Below are 20,510 nucleotides of genomic sequence, written 5' to 3' on the forward strand. Positions count from 1 at the left end.
ATGACTCTATGTACAAAACAGAAATAGACTCATCAGCATAAAAAAACAAACATGGTTATGAAAATGGAAAGGGGGGATAAATTAGAATGCGATTAGCAGATACAAGCCACTATACATGAAATAGATAAGCAACAAGGATTTACTGTATAGCACTGGCAACTATATTCAATATCTTTTAATAACCTGTAGTGGCAAATAATCTGAAAAATAAATATTTAACTGAATAACTGCTGCTTACCTGAAACTAATACAGTATTGTAAATCAACTATACTTCAGTTTTAAAAATGATTAAGAAAAAATGGTTAAGAGGGGGGAAATTTTATGTTTTAACCACAATCAAAAACTTTAAAAATTTAAACATTTTAGAATGCTAAAGATGAAGTGGAAACAAATTTTTTAATAATTGACTTTCCTCAAAATCCCCTTCTTTTTCTCTTAATCCTGGTGCTTGAAGCTTTTACGCCATATAATACCTTCTGAAATTCTACCCTCTCCAATGCGATTCCTTCATTTTAGCCATTGGAGGATGTGCCATTTTTATTATTCCTCTTACCAACCAGTCATTCTTTCATTTAATATTTATTAAACATATGCTGTGTGCTAGGTTTTGTTTAGACAGGGATTTAGCAGTAAAAGAACAAAATCCTTACACAGTATAGTATGTCAGATGGTGTTAAGGACTCTAGAGGAAAAATAAAGTTGGTGTGGGAGGACTGCCAGGGCATAAGAGGAATGCTATTACCTATAGTGTGATCAGGGGAAGCCTCATGTAGGAGACGTTTGAGCAAAAATATCTGAAAAAAATGAAAGAGGATTAATGGTAGGTATCTGTGGGAAGACTTTTCCCAATAGAGGGATTGTCCAGGGCAAAGGCCCAGAGGCAGGAGCAGCTCGATTTGTTCAGGGAAGAGCAAGGAGTCTAGTAGCTTGAAGAGAGCAAAGGGGAGTGGAATAGATTAGATCCAAGAAGCAGTTGGGAGCAGGGCATTCATGGGCCATTATGTAGACTTTGTTTTCACTGTGACCAGATGGGAGCCATGGGAGGATGCCGAGCACCATGGTCTTTATGGCAGCTGGGTGGATAATAGACTGTAGGAGGAAGAAAAGGGAAGCAGGGAGCCAAGTCAGGAAGGAAATGAAGGTGGCTGAGACCAAAGTGTAGCAAAGACATGTGAGAAGGGTCTGATCTGGGTACTTTGTGAGGAGGGAGCCAGGGGCGATTTTAACCAGTTGGATGTGAAATGAGAGACTGGGAAGATTCCAGGATGATTCCAATTGTTTTAGGCCAAGCTGCTCTTGGGATGAAGTTTTGTACAGAGGTAGAGAATGCTGCCAGAGGAACAAGTCTGCTGGGAGAATATCAGGATGTTAGTTTTGGAGTGTTAAGTTGCTAGGTTAGGTTGAGTAGATAATTGTATATGAGTCTGAAGTTCAGTGGAAAGATCAGGGCTAGAAATAAAAGCTTGAAAATCACCAGCAGATAAATAACATTTGAAGCCATGAGAGTGGATGAGACCAGGTAGAGAGTAAGAGTAATTAAGAAAGATGTGGACTGAGCCCTAGGGTGCCCACTTCAAGGTGGGGAAATAAGGAGGAAGCTGCAGGAGCTGAGGAGCAGTGGAGGGAGAGGAGGAGAATGTCTCAGAAAATATCCCTTTGCAAGTGACTCTTTGATTACTCAATGCTCATATGAACTTCTGCAGTGTTTTATCAGTTGCCAGGTACCTGGGTGGTGTTGATGATCTTGGATTACTCTTGAATGATAAAACTAAGTCTCTGGGTAGTCTGCCCACACTGTTGTCTCCATAGGTGGTTTCAATCTTTTTTTCCTTTTTAGAGTGAAACATTTATTATTGTAAGCTTACATGCGGAAAGGTAAGATAAATTTACTCAATTGTTTAAAAACATGTGACCATATAGCACCCATACCATTTGGAGATGCTGTATTTATTTTCTATTGGATGCAGATTGACCTTCTATATCATCTCAATGAAAATGTTTTGAAATTTCAGTCTGACCAGATTTGTTACGTAACCCTTCTTCTCATTCATCTCCCACCTTCTGAAGTCAATACTGCCTTTCTGCAGCCTCTTAAAATGCAGTGTAAGAACCTATTGATTTCACTCACTTCACCTTCCCCCCTGCCTCTAACCACAAATTAGTCTGAGACAGAAAAGGTGGTGAGATAAAAAAAAAAAAAAGGCTATATATAGACTGTCCTTTTCTATTCTTTCCCAAAGCCTTTTTTTTTTTTTTTTAAGCTAGAAAGTCACAAAGGCAAAGCTCAAAACCAGCTGTAAGGTATAGGTCCTACTGACTGCTTTGTACTTTAAAGCAAACATTTTGGCTTGCTACACTCTTTTAGTTAAGCACACTAAGCAGCGCATACCAGGATTTATATTAAAAAAGATATTCAAATTAGGGTGCCACTTAACAGAATTGTTTCTAACATCAACCCCCAAATGTTAAAGATCTATGTTGTTTTTATGCTCCAGATTCTCATATTTAGGGGACAAGATACTGCTGCTATCGTCTCATGAAGCCAAAGAGCATCACTTTGTTTTTCCAAATCAAGATTTTTAATAGTAGTAGAAAATAGACTAAGCACTAACTCTTCAAATATCTCTGTCCTTGCCTTCATCTTCTGGCTTGGGATATTTGGGGAATAACAATGTACCACCTCCAAATTGTCAAATTCTACCAGTCTTGGAGCAAAATAAGTATGCAGGAGTTTCCCTGGTGCTGTGTGCTGGCAGCGCCACTTCCATATATAAGGAGAGAGCTGCTCCGTGGGGAAGGGTCACCGTTATAAAATCAAGGAGCACTAAGTCCAGATGTGTGTGGTGTATGGACAGCAGTTAGGAGAGAGAAGAGCAAAGGGGGAGTGAATAGGGCAAATAGTTAATGGATTCTCTCCCCCCACCCCACACCAGAAGCATTATAATAAAATCATGCACTATACTGGGTCTACTTTCCGGGTTTTGGCAGTTTGAGCCTAGAATCCCACTGCAGACCCTAGCTTATTTGTGAGATAATGCTGGTGATCCTTCTTTCATTTCAGTGCTTCCAAACTCGCTGGAAAGCTAAGTAGATATTTACAAGGTACCTCGGTGAAATCAGCAGTGGACTGAAATATAGCTATGCCACCGATATGTGCAAGTTCTTCATAAAAACTCCATGCCAGGGCCTGGAGATAATGCAGTTGTAGTAAAAAGCAATTTGTCAAATCTGATCCGAAACCCTAAAGGGGATTTTCCAGCAGATGTTCTATTAATGCTGGCGCTGACTGATCAGAAGATGCGAGCGGCATCTCTAAACTGGTCATTATTTATACCCTTCAGCTGCTTTCACTAATTAAATCCCCCGAGTTAGCTCCAGTGCCTACCACCTGGGACCTGTCTCCAGACAAAGGCTTTCTTGTGGCATGCAGCTGAGCCAGGTCCAGGTCCTTCTGTTTCACGTCAGGGTAAATATTTTAGCTCTGATTTTTTTGGTCCAACTGGATTCAGTGATTCACTTAATGGTTTGCTTTATTTCTCCAGCAAGAATCAGTTTACCAAGCTCATTTGGACTGGCTAATTAAAACCTGCTCCATGTGTACGTAGGCATCCTCCAAGCCAAATACTGCCCAGCACACAACTGGAGTGCCATTTTTATTCCTTAGAACACATGGGTATTGTGAAACTGAACCTGGTGTTTGCTTTTTAATTGCATGCCCTTGTGAAAGTATATCCCCATTTGGAAAGACGAGTGCCCAGAATTTCCAGTCTTTGGGGAATCCTACAGAAAGAAGAGATGTGGCCTGAGCGTCCCTGAGTGTTAATTTCGTGGATGTCCAGGTTAAGAGATGTGGCTATATCACCTATGACATCTGGCCTCCTAAGATGCTTCGTAATTAACTGTTCATACTCACTTATCAAGGTTTCATGTGAAGTGGATACCCAGTTCTGGAGGCTTTCCCAACTCTGTAATTCCTTTGACTGGGGGCACTCAAGCAGTAATAAAAAAAATATGTATTTACACACACACACACACACACACATATATATGTCATCTCAGAGATCACAGTCAAATGCAGTTAACTATCAACTTAAAACATTTATTCACTTAGACAGTATTATGTGGTGCTATGTTCTGGGAGAGACCCATCATATTCCTCTAAAGAACTAACAGGATGAAACACCTACGCAAACAGATACTTCTACCACAATGTGATAAATTGCCTGTCAGATTTCTAAATGAGGCAAATGGGTAAATGAAGATGGCCTAACAAAGATATCAAGCCCTGAAGTAGGAACAGGTTGCAGGAAGGGGTTAAATGAACAGAGAGGTTGGTTTGAGTTTCAAGTGCTCAGGCCATCTAGGTTGTACTGTCTAGTGGGCAATTCTTAATAGAGCTTAGCAGACACATGAGGAACTGCTTCTTGCAGAAAACTTGTATTTCATGTCCTTGTCAGAGAAGTAAGGCATAGTACAAGAGAGAGGAAGGGTGGAGCATGGAAGACACAGTGACAGGACACCAGGTTAGGGAATGAGAAGCTTGTTAAGGGCAGCTTTGCTAATTCTCAGTGTTTTTTAGAGTAGGCTCTGATTAGAACTATATGTCCATGATTGGAAAACATTCTGAAGGGTCTAACCAGTGAATGAATCTTTAAGAGAAGGTTAAGCACCCCATGGATCAGGTATTCATTTAGAGGAAAAGAGTTTGTTTCCCAGTTTCTTAGATGAGGTTTGGAATGTTTTCTGAACCAAACATAGTTTTTATGCCTGTCTTTTTATGCTTGTCTTGGCAGGTCATGAAAGAACCAGTTTATAGTATTTCAGCTGGCATTTCTAGCTGGAAATGAGTAGATTTATGGAATATGTCATTATTTTAAAAGTAGAACTGTGAATAGAGTTGATTCATAGCCTTTGTTTTTGCATGTGACACCTTAGAAAGAGAGAATTGAATCTCAGGGAACATGGTACAACTCTCCCCAAAATGACCCCCAGTTAAAGAACATTTGAATCAATGCCATGGTAAAATTAAGGAGAAAAGGGAATGTCACAGAATACAATAAAGTGAACCTTGTCAGAACTCTTAAGGAGTTTGCAAGAGAGTAGATGCAGGGCGGTGTTACAATTATCTTTTTAGTCCAATTATGGAGTGCTCAGCATCTTGACTCAACTGATTATGCTGATTGGCTCTCAGAGACATTTTCATTTCTTCACCAATTTTCCTATTCTCCAAAGACCCTCAAGTTTCTAGCACATAGCTTAATGAACTGCCTATGTTTTGGTGTTTTATTGAAAGTCCACTGGGTTCCATCTTCATAAGTAAATGCCAACCTCAGAAGTAAGTACCCATTATGCCTGTGTTACAGTTTTACTAAGCTCAGAATTGTCATGGGAAGTTGAAAACATTTCCGTGGTCAAAGAGAGAAATTAGCTCATTTAAATCCTCCGCCATGTCCCAGTCTTTCCTTGGTGCAAAGGTGCCAGCTTGTCTTTGTAAAAATAAATGGGGCGTATATCCTGGCATTATTTAATTCAGCTATCAATCTTAAACTGAGCAGATTATAAACCAAATTAAATTTGCATATAGACTGCATGTGAATGTGTTTGCTTCCTCATAGAGTAAGTGCTGGCAAGCCTATTCTCTGCAGCAGGAAGGACCATCTTTATAGAAGAATGCTCCATGGCAAATCACAAATACAGGATTTGCGTTTACATGTAAAAAACCATGATGAGTCAATTTTAAAAAACACTCTTTTCATTTTACAAATAAATTGGCTCTAAACAAGAATTTTCAAGTAGAAATCTTCAAATGTATTTTGTTTCTTCACCAGTAATACTACCAAGTGGTTTTCATAGCTTCCCTCATTTTTCTATTAACAGGAAAGATAACATAGATATTCTTATAAATGAAAGTCCAATTATTGCTTTAGGTGTTTTTTAATTTGGATTTAAGATACCATATATGTAAAATACCAAACTACAGTGGATGACAAAGAATATTTAATTAGGTTAGGATTAGATTTAATTACCATTTTAATGAACTTGAATCATATCTTTTTAAAAAGGACATTTGTGGAATTTCAGGAGTATGACTATTTTTCTGTAAATAGTTGTTGTATACTGCCCATTACTATAAAACTGATAAGGAATTTAAGTCCAAGAATATTTCTAAAAAGTATAACTTAATAGAAAAAATTTGACAATGAATTTTATTAGTATAAGAAACTGATGACAAGACAATCAAAGCATGCAACTAGAGATTCTCATACTATGTGAAGACAGAAAGAGAAAGATAATACCATACATTATCACTTGTATATGAAATCTGAAATATGACACAAATAGGCCCATCTACAAAACAGAAACAGACTCACTGTCAAGGAACAAACTTGGGGTTGCCAAGGGGGAGGGTATGGGGGGTGTGGAGTGGGAGCTTGGGGTTAGCAGATGTAAGCTATTATGCAATGGAGGGGATAAACAACAAGTTCCTACTGTGTAGCACAGAGAACTATATTCAGTGTCCTATGATAACTCATAATGGAAAAGAATATTTTTAAAAAGTGTATCTATACTCTATATATGCGTGTGTGTATATATATATATATATAGAACTGAATCACTGCTGTACAAAAGAAATTAATGCAACATTATAAATCAACTATACTTCAATTTTAAAAAAAGCAAAACAGAGTTGCATATTTTTCAATTTATATTCCTTGGAACCCATCTATCCTAGACATTGTAAGAAAAAAATATTTGGGGTATGTTGCATACCATGTTTCTTCTTGGGAGCCACCATTTGATAGTATATTAAAGGTTCTATAAAGACTGATAATTTCACTGTTTTAACTTAGATGCCTTGGTTATTTCCCAAACTTACTAAAGCATGAACACCATTAGCGAATAATCTCTGTTTCCGTAAAGATGAACTGGTACTCTGTGGAAAGCATTTTGGGAAATATTGAAGTATAGGGTAAGGTTATTTGATAAATTTAGTTGATTGATTCTTCAGTATTACATAATATTATATATGATGTTGAAAATCTCAATCCAAATTCAGACATTTTTGGTAATTCTCTGTTTTTTTTAACTACTACGGTAAGTTCTAGATACTTTTTGGTGAGGTTAGTAGCTGTGTTTTAAATATTATAAACTTGAAATTCATTCAGAAGTAAAACAGAATCTAGGCACCATTTATTGGCCAGGGTTTTGTATATAGAACAAATTCACGAGTAAATACGTTTGAGTAGGTTTGTATTACTTGCCACTGTTGTATCATCAGCCATTCTGTTCATATTTGCTAAGCAACTATTGTGTGATGTATGTCCATCAGGATTACAGTAAGACATTAATAAGATAGTATGTCCTAAGACAAGTTGGCCTTAACCTCTAAAATCTTAAGCCAAGCTAACTATAAAATGTTGTGGTCAACCTAGAAAAGACAAGCTATCTCATAACTCAAGTTTATACTCTGATATATTCTAGCACTCCAAAATATTTGAGCATGTACTCAAGACCCGAACACTTATGTAGTCAAATTTGTTCATTATTTCATTTATTCAGTAGGATATCTAAAATACTACTTTTTCCTTCTAAAGTTTATAAGAAATAAAACAAGGAGACAGTCAAATAGCAGTCAAAATAACTTCATTTTGATAAAGCTGATTGAGGAACCTGATTTTAAAGTGACCAGGCATTTCAGAGAAAACAGAAATATCTCTCAAAAAGATGCTCAGTCTCCTATTAATAAAGCAAATGCAAATTAAAACCACCATGAGATACCATTTTATCCAAATCAGATAGAAAAAATTAAAAAGCAATATATAAAGTGTTGCTAAAGACACAGAAAAACAAGAGTTCTGCAGTTGAGCATGTGATTTGGCAGAAGCACTTTGGAAAACAACTGGCACTATCTATCAAAGTTCAAACTGTGCACATACCATGGCCTATCAGGCCATGGTTTATTTCTTAGAGAAATGTACATATTTGTATCAGAAAACATATGCAAGAATGTTTGTACTTGCTTGCTTATGATTGGAAAAAATAAAGGCTGGGAAAAATTTCATTGCCAGGAAACGGGGTAAATAAAATATGGTATATATAAAGAAGGGAATACTATACATCAGTGAAAATAAATCAATTACAGCTATATATGTCAACAAGGATAAATCTCAAGAATATTAGATGGAAAAAGCAAGTCGAAAAAGAAAATGTAAAGAAGGGTTCTATATTTATAAAGTTGAAACATGACTTAACTAAATTATATATTGCTTAGAGAGCCATCCCTGTGTGATTAAACTGGAATGAAAAGCAAGGGAATCATAAACACTTAACTTCAGGGTGGGAAGGAGCAGGAAAAGGCTAGAAAGGGGCATACTAAAGGTTTCCCTATCCCTCTGGCATGCAGTCTTAGCTGTAACCAAGATGCTGCAATGGTTTTGTAGGGTATTTAGATTGCCTTTGGCTGTCATGGTGCTTAATTGATATTCTTGTTACATCTTAGTAACCTCTATAAGGAAAAAAAAAAGGGGACTTTCTTTTGCTGGTGTGAAGGCAGGAGTTTCAAGCTCCCAACCTCTAGGCAACTTGCCCAAAGTACCATTACTCTGGTATCTCATGTACGAGGAATTCTTTCATATGTAAGTTTGTGGATTCCTGACCCACAATTAGGGTAATGCGCTTCAATGACTAACAGTAGAATCTGGAACAACCACAAGGGGAAAGTCTATACCTTTTTCTAAGTGATAAATGAATCAGCCTTCCTTTGGCACTTGCCAAAACCTCTTGTGGTATTCAGAACTCTGAGATGGGCCCAAGATTCCAGCCCTCTGTTATACATACCTTGTATAATTCCCTCCCCTTGAGTGTGGGAGGGATGTGCAAACATGTTAGCTGAGTAGGTTCCTTTCTGGATCATGTGAGCAAGGTGATGGGACAGTCATCCTAAGATGATATTATGTTACATAAGACTACTACCTCTGCTGGCTTTGAAGCTATCATGTTACAAGAGGCCCATGTGACTAGGAACTAACTAAGGGTGACCTCTAGGAGCTGAGAGGGGACCCCTCCCACCCCCACCAACAGCCAACAAGGAAATAAAAACCTGTCCTACAACTTCAAGGAAGTGAATTCTGCCAACAGCATGAATCAACTTGGAGAGGACACCAGGGTCCACACGAAAACCACAGCTCTGCTGATACCTGGGCAGCACCCTTTGGGGACTCTGAGCATAGGACCCAGTAGAGCTGTGCCCAGATTCCTGGGTCCCAAGTAAATTGTCCAATAATAAGTTTGTGTTGTTTCAAGCTATTGAATTTGCAGTAAGTTTTTACACAGCAAAGAAAAATGACTACACTCCCTATTCTTGTACCTAACTGCTGCAGGGCCTAGGCTGCCAACCTATTTTGGTCGCTCTTTTCCTTTCCTCACATTTCCGTAGAGTAATCAGTTTCTGGGTTCAAGCCAGAGCTGATATCCTCTTTCATCATGAAAAAGAAAAAAAAGAGTGCCACAGTTTAAAGCCGGTACTCCAGACAATCCTCCCTCCCTTCTCCCCAAGAAACACCCTCATCTTGCACCAGAGCAGGCTGCTGATCACTAGGCAAGATGAGTCAAGCTTCCTTTCTTCTCTACCTTTCCCTTTCTTCAGAAACATTTTTTGAGTACAAGCTGTGCTGTGTCCCATGCTTACAGAGATACAGTCTTTTTAAGAAGCTCACTATTTAATGGTGGAGATAAAGTACCATATGGTAATTTCTCTGCTCTTGGATTAGCAGCTCAAGAGTGGGCGAGAGAAGAAGGTAATTATGCTGGAATCTCTTCCTTTCTCTGTTTTCACACACCCACTGGCTCCATTTTCTCATACACACTCATTAGCATCCTATAGAAAGAAAACCTTCAGTTTCAGCTGGAGTTGATTCTCTGTTTAAATCACTAAATTGCTGTTCAGAAATGACAAGCTTCTCTTAAACTGATTTATGAATCATTATGTAGAAGGAAAGCAGGTAGTAGAGGAAGCAGATCTGGTTTTTGGCCTGCATTTCCCTGCAGGATTGAGCCACGCCATTGATGATAGATTTTGTGCTTTATTTACGAAGTGTGGAATTTGTTTATCCTAACAGGCAGTTGAATATGATTTCAGAAACACCATTCTGAAACATTAAAAGTGGCAGGAGTACAAAACAATCATTTGTCGCTAATGCCTTCAGCTGCTTCTGTGGCTGACGCTTCTAGGGTATTATAATTAGAGCTTTTTACACTCATGGCATGTCTTACATCTAGAAATGGCATGTTCAACAGGATGTTGCTCATCAGCCATTCTGACAATTAGGTTCTCTAGATTGCAGTGGCATACCTGGTCAGTTTTAACCAGAGACAAAAATTAGGTGAATATGATGGAAACTAAGTTGCTGCCACCAAAAGGAATTTGTTTACAAGTACTTAGAACTTCAAGCAAAAATAGGGTGCTATCAAAGGCCCCAGATCACAGATGAGGAAAAGCAAGCACAGAACTAAAATCCAGACATTTCTTCTACTCATTTAAACCCCAAATCTATGTCCAGTTGCTTATAGAAGGCATTTCTAAAAACACTTAGAGGAGTTCCCACTGGAGCACAGTGGGATCAGCAACGTCTCTGCAGCGCCAGGACACAGGTTTGATCCCCAGCCCGGCACAGTGGGTTAAAGGATCTGGCATTGCTGCAGCTGTGCTATAGGTTGCAACTGCAGGCTGGCCCTGATCCTTGGCCCTGGAACTTCATATGCTGCAGGGTAGCCAAAAAAGAGGGAAACAAACAAACAAACAAAAAACAACTTACTTATAAAGAACTCTTGGTGTTTGGCTCTAGGTCTGGTTTTACTGTGGTCCTCTTACCAATGTTAGAAGTAAATTGCTTGATGCCTCTTCGGAGTGAACATTCAGAAGGTAAAGAGGCTCCCAAAGGTATTCTGTCCTTTAGGAATGGGCTTTCCTGACTGTGCTACATAAATATCACAAAAAGATCCACTTATGTTGATCCTTTAATTTCCCCTTACAGTGATCGTCTAGCCATACAAGCTTTGGTTGCAGATGCCATTACTGATATCTGCATCTCCTTCTCCACCTGACTCAAGTTGGATAGATGTGGCCATGCTCTACTATATACACAGAAACTAGAATGGAGTGGGGAGAGAGAGGCAGCCTCTGTACAACACATACAGTCCAGAGTCAGGGGGACCATCAAAACGGTCATTGTAAATACCTGCAGAAAGGGTGAGACGATGAAAGGAAATTCATCACTGACTACCATCTGGGGTGCTTAGCATCTAGTTTACAATTACTTCTACCAGATTTAGTCTTCTAAAGGAACAAATGTGGTGTCTGACTTTTGCTTCTTAGCAAGGATTATTCAGGGTCCCAGGAGATGCCAGAGTAATTTGCAGTATACGTGCTTGTTCTTTTATTTATAAGTGAAACAGCTTTGTTGATATTTAATTCAAAGACCATAAAATCAAAGCCTTTGAAGTGGTCAATTTCAGTGGTTTGTGGTATATTCACAGGGTTGTACAACTGTCACCACTATTTTGGAATATTTTCATCACCCCCAAAAGAAATCCCATACCTTTTAGTAGCCATGCCCTGTTCTTCCACCTCTGTACCCTCCAGTCCAGGGCAACCACTAAACTACTTTCTATTTTATAGATTTGCCTGTTTTGGACATTTTGTGTAAACGGAATCATATAATTTGTGATCTCTAGTTTCTTTCATTTAGCATAGTGTTTTCAGAGTTCATTCATGTTGAAGCATATAACAGTACTCCATTCCTTCCTACACAATATTCCGTTATATGGCTATTTACGTCTTGTTTATCCGCATAATATTCCGTTATATGGCTATTTACGTCTTGTTTATCCATTCGTCAACTGATGGACATTTAGGTTGTTTCCTCTTTTGGGTATTGTGACAAATAAACAATAGGTACACTATGTGCAAATTTTTATGTAGACATTTTCATTTCTCTTGGGTATATACCTAGGAGTACAGTTGCTGGGTCTTGTGATCAATCTATATTTATTTTCAGAAACTACTAATCTGTTTTTCCAAAGTGGCTACATCATTTCACATTCCTATCGGAAATGTATGAGAGCTCCAATTTCTCTACACCATTGCCAACAGATGTTATTGTGTATTTCATTTTAGCTATAGAGGTATGAAGTGGTATCTCACTGTGAATTTGCATTTCCCTAATGACTAATGATGTTGAGTATCTTTCTATATGTCTATTGACCATTTGCACATCTTCTTTGGATAAAAGTCTGTTTAAATCCTACCCATTTAAAAATTGGATAATCTTTTTATTGTTGAATTGTAAAAGTTCTTTGTGTATTCTAGATACAAATTCCTAGATATGTGATTTGTAGATATTTTCTCCTCTTCTGCGGGTTGTCTTTCCCTTTTGTGTTGATATCCTTTGACGCACAAAGAGTTTTAATTTTGAAGTCAGATTTATCTTTCTGTGTTATATCCAAGAAACCATTGCTTAATACAAGGTCACAAATGTTTATGCCTGTTTTCTCGAGAGTTTCATAGTTTTATTATATTTAGATATGTGATCTATTTGCAGTAAGAATCCACATGGATCCATGCCCTTTGCAGTGCATGTGATCATCCAGTTGTCCCAAGAGTTGAAGAAACTATCCTTTCCCCACTGAATTATCTTGGAACTAGTATCAAAAATTAATTGACCATAAGTATAAGGGTTTATTTTAGACAGTTCTATTCTGTTGATTTGTATGTCCATCTTTATGTCAACACCACACTGTTTTGATTAGTGTTGCTTTATAGTAAGTTGTAAGGTTGAGAAGTCTGAGTCTCCAATTTGCTCATTTTTAAAGTTAACGATTCTGAGTCCTTTGCACTATCATGTCAATTTTAGGAGTACTGTGCCACTTTCCACCGCTTTGTGCCAAGACAGCTGTGATTTTGATGGGGATTGAATTGAACCTGTAGATCAATTTTGGGAATTATCTATTAACAATATTAAGTCTTCTAATCCATGAGCATGAAAATATTTCCATTTATTTAGATCTTTAAAATTTTCTTTCAGCAATGTTTTGTAGCTTTCATTGTACAAATCTTATATGTCTTTTGTTAAATATAGTCTTTAGGTATTTTATTTTTTTACTACTATGGAAAATATGGAATTATTTTCTTAATTTTATTTTCAGGTGTTCATGTCTACTGTTTACATATAGAATGTTTACTGTTGGATCCTGCAACCTGCTCAACTTATTTAGAAATTCTACAACGTGCTTAACTTATTTAGAAATTCCAACAGTGTCTCTCTCTCTCTCTTTTTTTTTCCTGTCTTTGTAGGGCCACACCCATGGCATATGGAAGTTTCCAGGTCAGGGGTAAAATCAGAGCTGCAGGTGCCAGCCTCCACCACAGCCACAGCAATGCCAGATCCAAGCTGCATCTATGATGTACACTGCAGCTCATGGCAATGTCAGATCCTTAGTCCACTGAGCAAGTCCAGGGATCAAACCTTCATCCTCATGGATACTAGTCAGGTTCATTCCCACTGACCCACAACAGGAACTACCTTTGGCTAGTCTCTTATTTGCCCCTTTAGGTAGCAGTAATATTAAACAATTGCCACTCATTGTTTTTAACTTATGCCTCAGGGGTAAGGCATTCCCACTAAAGGAGCTCTGAATCAGGTCAGATAACAAGTGTGCAAATAGGGCTTTTCCAGGGAGCTTCCAGGCAAGTCAAATTATGACAATTTGGGCAGATGAGGCTTTTTTTAGAGGCTCTAAACTTGTTCTGCCTTTTCTAGTGTCTCTTAGGCTAATTTTCACAGCTACTGTGTTTGCAAGGAGGCTAGTTTTCAAGGCTACCACAGAACTGGGAAGAGAGGAATGGATATGTGGCAAGTTAAAATACTCAAAGCTCTCTCTTCTTACCAAGACTAAGTTATTTTTTTTCTTGCATAAACATGCCTTATATTGCATAAAAACACCTTATATTTTTGAAAGCCTTAGGTTTAATTTCTAGGATTCTGAAAAAAGTTGACTTTGACAATATTTGCTAGTGTTCTCATTGCTGTATGGAAAAGCAAATTTTTGGAAGTCCTTACTCTGCAATTACAGAATTACTATGTATAAGTTTGTTTAAATAATTAAATTACTTAAATCTAACCAAAAACTATTTGAGATTTTTTTTAATTCAAATAATTAAATTATTTAAAGCTAATCAAAAACTATTTGAAATTGTTTTTTTAATTCATTAGGAAATTGTTACTTGCAGGTATTTTTTTTTAACATAATATTTTAAAGATCTAAAACAAGCAAAATCCAAGTTATTAAAGCCATGTGGTACAGTTCCCTGGGCCCCAACACCAGCCCACTTCTACAGCCTAGCGTGAGAGTTCGGGACAAACATACAGAGGAAGTGAAGTGACTTTGGGGTGCTTCTGGGCAGAACTGCAGAAACCTACATAGGTGGCACACAGATTTGTTATGACCACAGGGCCCTCATTTGCTTCAGTGCTCATCTCCATTGCGACAGAGCACACTCTCAAGGGCAACAGAGACTAATTGAATCCAAATCTCAGGGCTTCCACTCCACAACTGGAGAACAGACCCCTCCCCTGACAGGGTGTGCAATCATGGAACAAAGAGGAGGCCCCACTCAACATGTAGGCTCTGGACACCCTAATATCTACTATGAAGAGGATAATTGCCTTCACCTTCTGAGGAAAGATGGGGCTGGCATCTATACTAAAAATTGCCCTTGCATCAAAAATATTGGACTCATACAGGCTACACAGAGACACAGCCACCTAAAAACAACCCTTCAAAGACCACAGTAGATAACTGTTTCTCCTAAATTCATAGATAGAATGTAAAATGAAAAAGCAGAGGAACTACTGCCAATTAAAAGAACAAGAGAAATCCCATGAAAGAATAATGAAACAGATGCCACCAGTCTACTAGTACCTGAGTTTAAAAAGGAGATAATGAAAATGCTAAAGGAATTAAGCTATTGATAAAAATGTAGATCACTGTAACAAGGAGTTAGAAACTGAAAAGAAGAGCTGAAGAACTAGAAAGTATAAAGAGAAACCATTCAAAACTAGGCAACTCAGTTGCCAGGGTAAAAACTAATCTATAAAAGGCAATAAATAGCAGACTAAAGAACAAATAATGGATCTGGAAGAGAATAATGGAAATCACCCCAATAGAAAAGCAAGCAGACAGATAAATAAAAAAATGAAAGCAACATACAAGATCTATGGGGTAATATAAAATGTGCGAACCTATGCATAATAGGAGTTCCAACAGGAGAAGACAGAGAGAAGAAAATCAAAAAGTACTTGAAGAAATTATGGCTGAAATCTTTCCAAACCTAAAGAAGGAAACAGGGAGCACAGAGGTTCCCAAACAAGATGAATCCAAACAGACTCACACCAAGACATATCATAACTAAAATGACAAAAGTTAAAAGAGTTCTAAAGGCACCAAGAGAAAAAGTCAGTTACAAGGGAACCCCCATAAACTATCATTTGATTTCTCTGCAGAAACTTTGCAGACCAAGAGGGAGTAGCATGATATATTCAATACATTAAAAGTCCTGAAAGAAAAAAACCCTGCAATTTTAGGATATTCTATCCAGCAAGATTATCATTTAGCATAGAAGGAAAGAGAAAGAACTTTTCAGGAAGCAAAAACACTAAAAAATACAGCAATACTAAATCTACCCTAAAGGACATATCGCAAGGACTTTTCTAAATAGACAAGAGGCAAGAATCTCTAGACAAGGGGAAAAAAAAAATCACAGTAGGAAAGGACAATATATTAAAGGATTAAAAAATCACTTAAATAACTAGTACATAAATATAAAAAAATTTGTGAAAACAAGCTGGACAGCTACATGTAAATCAGTGGAATTAGAACATTCCCTCACTCCATAAAAACAAACAAACAAAAAAACCTCAAAATGGTTTAAAGACTTAAGTATAAGGCATGACATCATAGAACTGCTAGAAGAGAACAAAAGCAAAACTTTCTCAGATATAAATCATAGCATTATTTTCTTAGGTTGGTCTCCCAAAGGCACAAGAAATAAAAAGCAAAAATAAATAGGACCTAATCAAACTTAAAAGCTTTTGTACAGCAAAGGAAATCATCAACAAAATGAAAAGACAGCCTACAGATGGGAGAAAATATTTGCAAATGATGTGACTGACAGAGACTTAATGTCCAAAATATACAAACACTTCATACAATTCAATATGAAAAAAAAAAAATCAAAAAATATATGCAAGACCTAGACATTTTTCCAAACAGGATAAACAGATGGCTAACAGCCACATGAAAAAAACAAAAAAACAAACAAACAAAAAAAACGTTCAGCATTGCTAATTATTAGAGAAATGCAAATCAGAAGTACAATGAGGTATCACCTCCCATTGGCTAGAATGGTCATCATCAAAAAATCTACAAATAATAAATTCTGGAGAGGGTGTACAGAAAACGGAACCCTTCTACACTGTTGGTAAGAATGTAAATTGGTATAGCCACTATGGTGAATAGTATGGAGGTTCCTTTAAAAAGCTAAAATAGAGCTACCATATGATCCAGCAATCCTACTCCTGGGCATATATCCAGAACAGATGAAAACTAATTTGAAAAAGATATATGCATTCCAATGTTAATAGCAGCACTACTTAAAATAGCCAAGACAGGGCAACAACCCAAGTCCCATCAGACAATTGGTTAAGAAGATATAGTTCATACACACACACACACACACACACACACACACTCACAATAGCATATTACTCAGCCATTAAAAAGAATGAAAGATTGCCATTTGGAACAACATGGATGGGCTTAGGGATTATCATACTAAGTGAAGTAAGTCAGACAAAGACAAATATTATGTCACTTATATGTAGAATCTAAAAAATACAAATGAATCTATATACACCCAACTTTCGGTTTACCAAAAAGGATAGGGGAGGAATAAATTAGGAGTGTGTGATTAACAGACAGAAACTACTATACATAAAATAGATAAGCAACAAGGATTTACTGTATACTGCAGGGAACTATATTCAATATCTTGTAATAACCTATGATGAAAAATAATCTCATATATATACACATACATACATATATAACTATACATACACACACACACATATAACTGAATCACTATGCTGTACACCTGAAACTAAAACAACATTGTATATCAGCTACATTTCAAGTTAAAATCTGTGTAGTAGGTATATGGATGTTTGTTACATTTTACATTTTTATCCTTGATGGAAATACCCAACAGTGAACATAAATAAAATCTTTTTTAAAGAAACAGAATGAAGACAGATTGGTTCTGCACATAGGTCTGAAGGAGCCCGAAAAAGAAACCCAATGAGGAATTAAGAGCAAAGGGCCTGAAACTGCTGTTAGATGTAGATTATCTCAGCTCATTAACAGATGGCCTTTACCTGCCTTCTAGGTATACTGACAAGAGTCTGCACTGCCCTGAACTGAGTGCTCACTGTTTGGTAAAGGGTACAAGCAGGTGTGCATGGAATAGCTTCAAGAGAGCTATGGGCTAGCTGCTAAGTGAACTTCCAGAAAAGAGGGGCTTTTAATCCACAGTTGGTGGGGAAGAGCTGCAAAGGCTTCTCAGAAGAGGTATCTTTATAGAGAAATGAATAGGAGTTGGTAGGTGGGGTGTTTCATGCAGGGGAAAGTGTGCTTAACAAACCAGACTCTAATGAATAGAGGTCAGGGAACAAGGTGGTGAGTGGTGCAAAAGGAGGCTTGGGGGTCACATAAGTCATGCAAAGGGATGTGTTCAGATCCTGTAGACTGTTGTTTTTTGGAGGATTTTAAGATGAGGAAATTATAGGTCAGAAAGGTGGTGAGATCCTGGCCTCTGTAGCTGAGGAGTAGAACCTGATATCGAATTCTGGCTCTGAAACTTACTACCTTTGTAACCTTGGACACATTCCTTAAGTTCTCTATGCTTCAGTTTCCTCATCTGTAAAATGGAGATATCTCATAAATAAATTCTGTCTATCCTTAAATAAGTTCAGTCATGTTAAGCACTCAGAACTATGTCTGACTGCATGAAAAGTACTTAGCAATTACTAGGAAGTTCAAGCACTTTTTTATACAGACATTAATGTTTTAAAAAGATGGCTGTGTGTGGGGTAGAGGTGGGGCTGGGAGTGGGGAGGTTGGAAGCCAAGAGGCCTTTAGTGTGGGCCTGGGAACAGCAGAGTCATCATCACCTGGCAACTTGTTAGAAATGCAGATTTTCTGGGATGGGGCCCAGCAGTCTAGGGTTTAGCAAGCCCAAGGTGAGTCTTCTGTGCACTCAAGTCAAAGCACTGGTTTAGCTGAGAAAAACTGAGAAACCAAGTAAAACATAACCACATGGAGGGCTTCTCACAGCCTACATACCAAACACCAATTGGTTTAAACAATAAATCCTATGTTATCCCTATTTTACAGATGAAGAAAGCAAGGCTCAGAAAGCCTAGGGGCTAAATCAACTATATTCCAATAAAAGTAATTTTTTTTTAATTAAAAAAAAAAAAAAAAAGGCTGAAGGCCTTGCTCATAACCACACAGCTATTAAGTAGTAACCCTATAGGTATCAGACCCAAAGCTGATGCTTTTCACCACTATGTTCTTCTTCTTCTCCTAATTGGAAAGTGCTGAGAGGAAAGGGGGAATTTCAGAGATAAAATGATAGAATCAGTCAAATTTACTGGGTAATTAGCTATGAGCTCATAGGGAGGTGTCAGTGTTTACTCCCAGGTTCTCTGGATTTGCATTAATGTTGATGCCCCATGCTCTGACTCAGACATTTTAAAATTAATTTTTAAAAATTTAAAAAATTTTTCTGGGAGTTCCCGTCATGGCTCAGTGGTTAACGAATCCAACTAGGACCCATGAGGTTTCAGGTTTGACCCCTGGCCTTGCTCAGTGGGTTAAGGATCCGGCGTTGCCGTGAGCTGTGGTGTAGGTCGCAGATGCAGTTCGGCTCGGATCTTGAATTGCCGTGGCTGTGGCACAGGCCAGCGGCTACAGCTCCGATTAAATCCCTAGCCTGGGAACCTCCATACGCCACCCGGTGCGGCCCCAAAAAAGACCAAAAAAAAAAAAAAATTCTGAGGTCCCTATAGGAAAAGAGTGCAGAGCCCTGATAGGTTGTCCTCTCAAGCTAGAAATACAGAGTTGGCAGATGTAATACGGCAGGTGTGGCTGAAGATGTGGATGTGGCTCGGACGGTCCTAGGCAAGCACAGCAGAAAACAAGAAAAGGGAACGAAGGCAGAATCCTGGGGAACTGGTGGAGAAAGAAACTTCTGCAGAGCCAGCTGTGTAAAAAGACACTGAGCAGAGATGATGCCGGAAAGGGAAAGAGGAAGGGCCCAGAAACCCAGGAGAAAATCAGCTCGAGGTTTGCACAAAGAGGGACTAGATTAGCATCAGCTGTTGCTAAGAATCCCAGCCACACTATAAAGCAGAATCTGATAATCATCCCTTTCCTACCACCTCTTGCACATGAGTAAACCAGGGCACATGACACCAGTGACAAAAAGGCTCCCCCAGATGGCCGAATGTTAGCAGAGGTACCCTAAGCCTGAGGCAGTCATTAATGGAGAGTTTATCAGGATGCTGACAGAATGTCGGTGTGTGTGCCCTATATAAAATTTTAATTGGTGAGATGGTACTCCTTAACGTGTAACTCCACCTAATAGCAGTAATCTTTGATGAACTCTGGTCAGCGTGGATTCAGGGAGGTCATCTGTGCAAATAGAAGTGGAATTCATCACGTTCCATGGACTTGTGGTTTTCTGTTACACTCACAGTGCCACGGAGCATATATTCGGATCATCTGCTTCTTGTTTTCTCATCTCCCTTCTAGTGTCAGAGCCAGCACACGGTAAACAAAAAACCTAACTATACATGTAGTCTGATGGCAGCTCATATGTGAAAGGGCAGATGTAGATCTGAAGTTGCACACAAAGGGAAAGAGCACGCGCTGAGTGTTGTCGGGGCCAATCTTTTACAGAGATTATCTCATTGTAAGGAGCTCCCTCTCAGGCAGTTTTGGCAAAGAGCCAGACTTAATGAACAAAAGAGGAAGTTGAGTTTCAGCAGGCTAATAACTCGACAAGAGTCAGACAACTAGAAAATAAGGAGCTAAAAATTTGAAACCCCCACCCATCTCACGCCGAAGCTTAATTTGTTTCACTAATGATGCCAAAATGGATTTGTAGGAAACCAGCCTGCAAGCCTTAGAAGGATGTCATAAATTTCAAATAAATAAGGTATGTGAAAGCACATTTAAACCTGAAGAAAGCTATATGCAAAGAGGCTATTTTTAAATTTCCACCCTTAACATCAAGAGTAGTATCTGAACACATGTAGGACAAAAATTATCTCTGAAAGTACATTCTTGTTAGGCCCCTAAAAGAGAATTTAATACATTACCCTTTTTT

At 38.2% G+C, this 20,510-nt stretch overlaps 1 protein-coding gene across 1 annotated transcript in view; it reads left to right on the top strand.

The window, feature by feature from the left end:
- The window catches only part of PPM1L (protein phosphatase, Mg2+/Mn2+ dependent 1L), a 311,755-nt gene that overhangs the window by 261,290 nt on the left and 29,955 nt on the right, over positions 1-20,510 (top strand). The window lies entirely within an intron of this gene.

Source organism: Phacochoerus africanus, chromosome 1, assembly GCF_016906955.1.
Source record: "Phacochoerus africanus isolate WHEZ1 chromosome 1, ROS_Pafr_v1, whole genome shotgun sequence".
Taxonomy (NCBI): domain Eukaryota; kingdom Metazoa; phylum Chordata; class Mammalia; order Artiodactyla; family Suidae; genus Phacochoerus; species Phacochoerus africanus.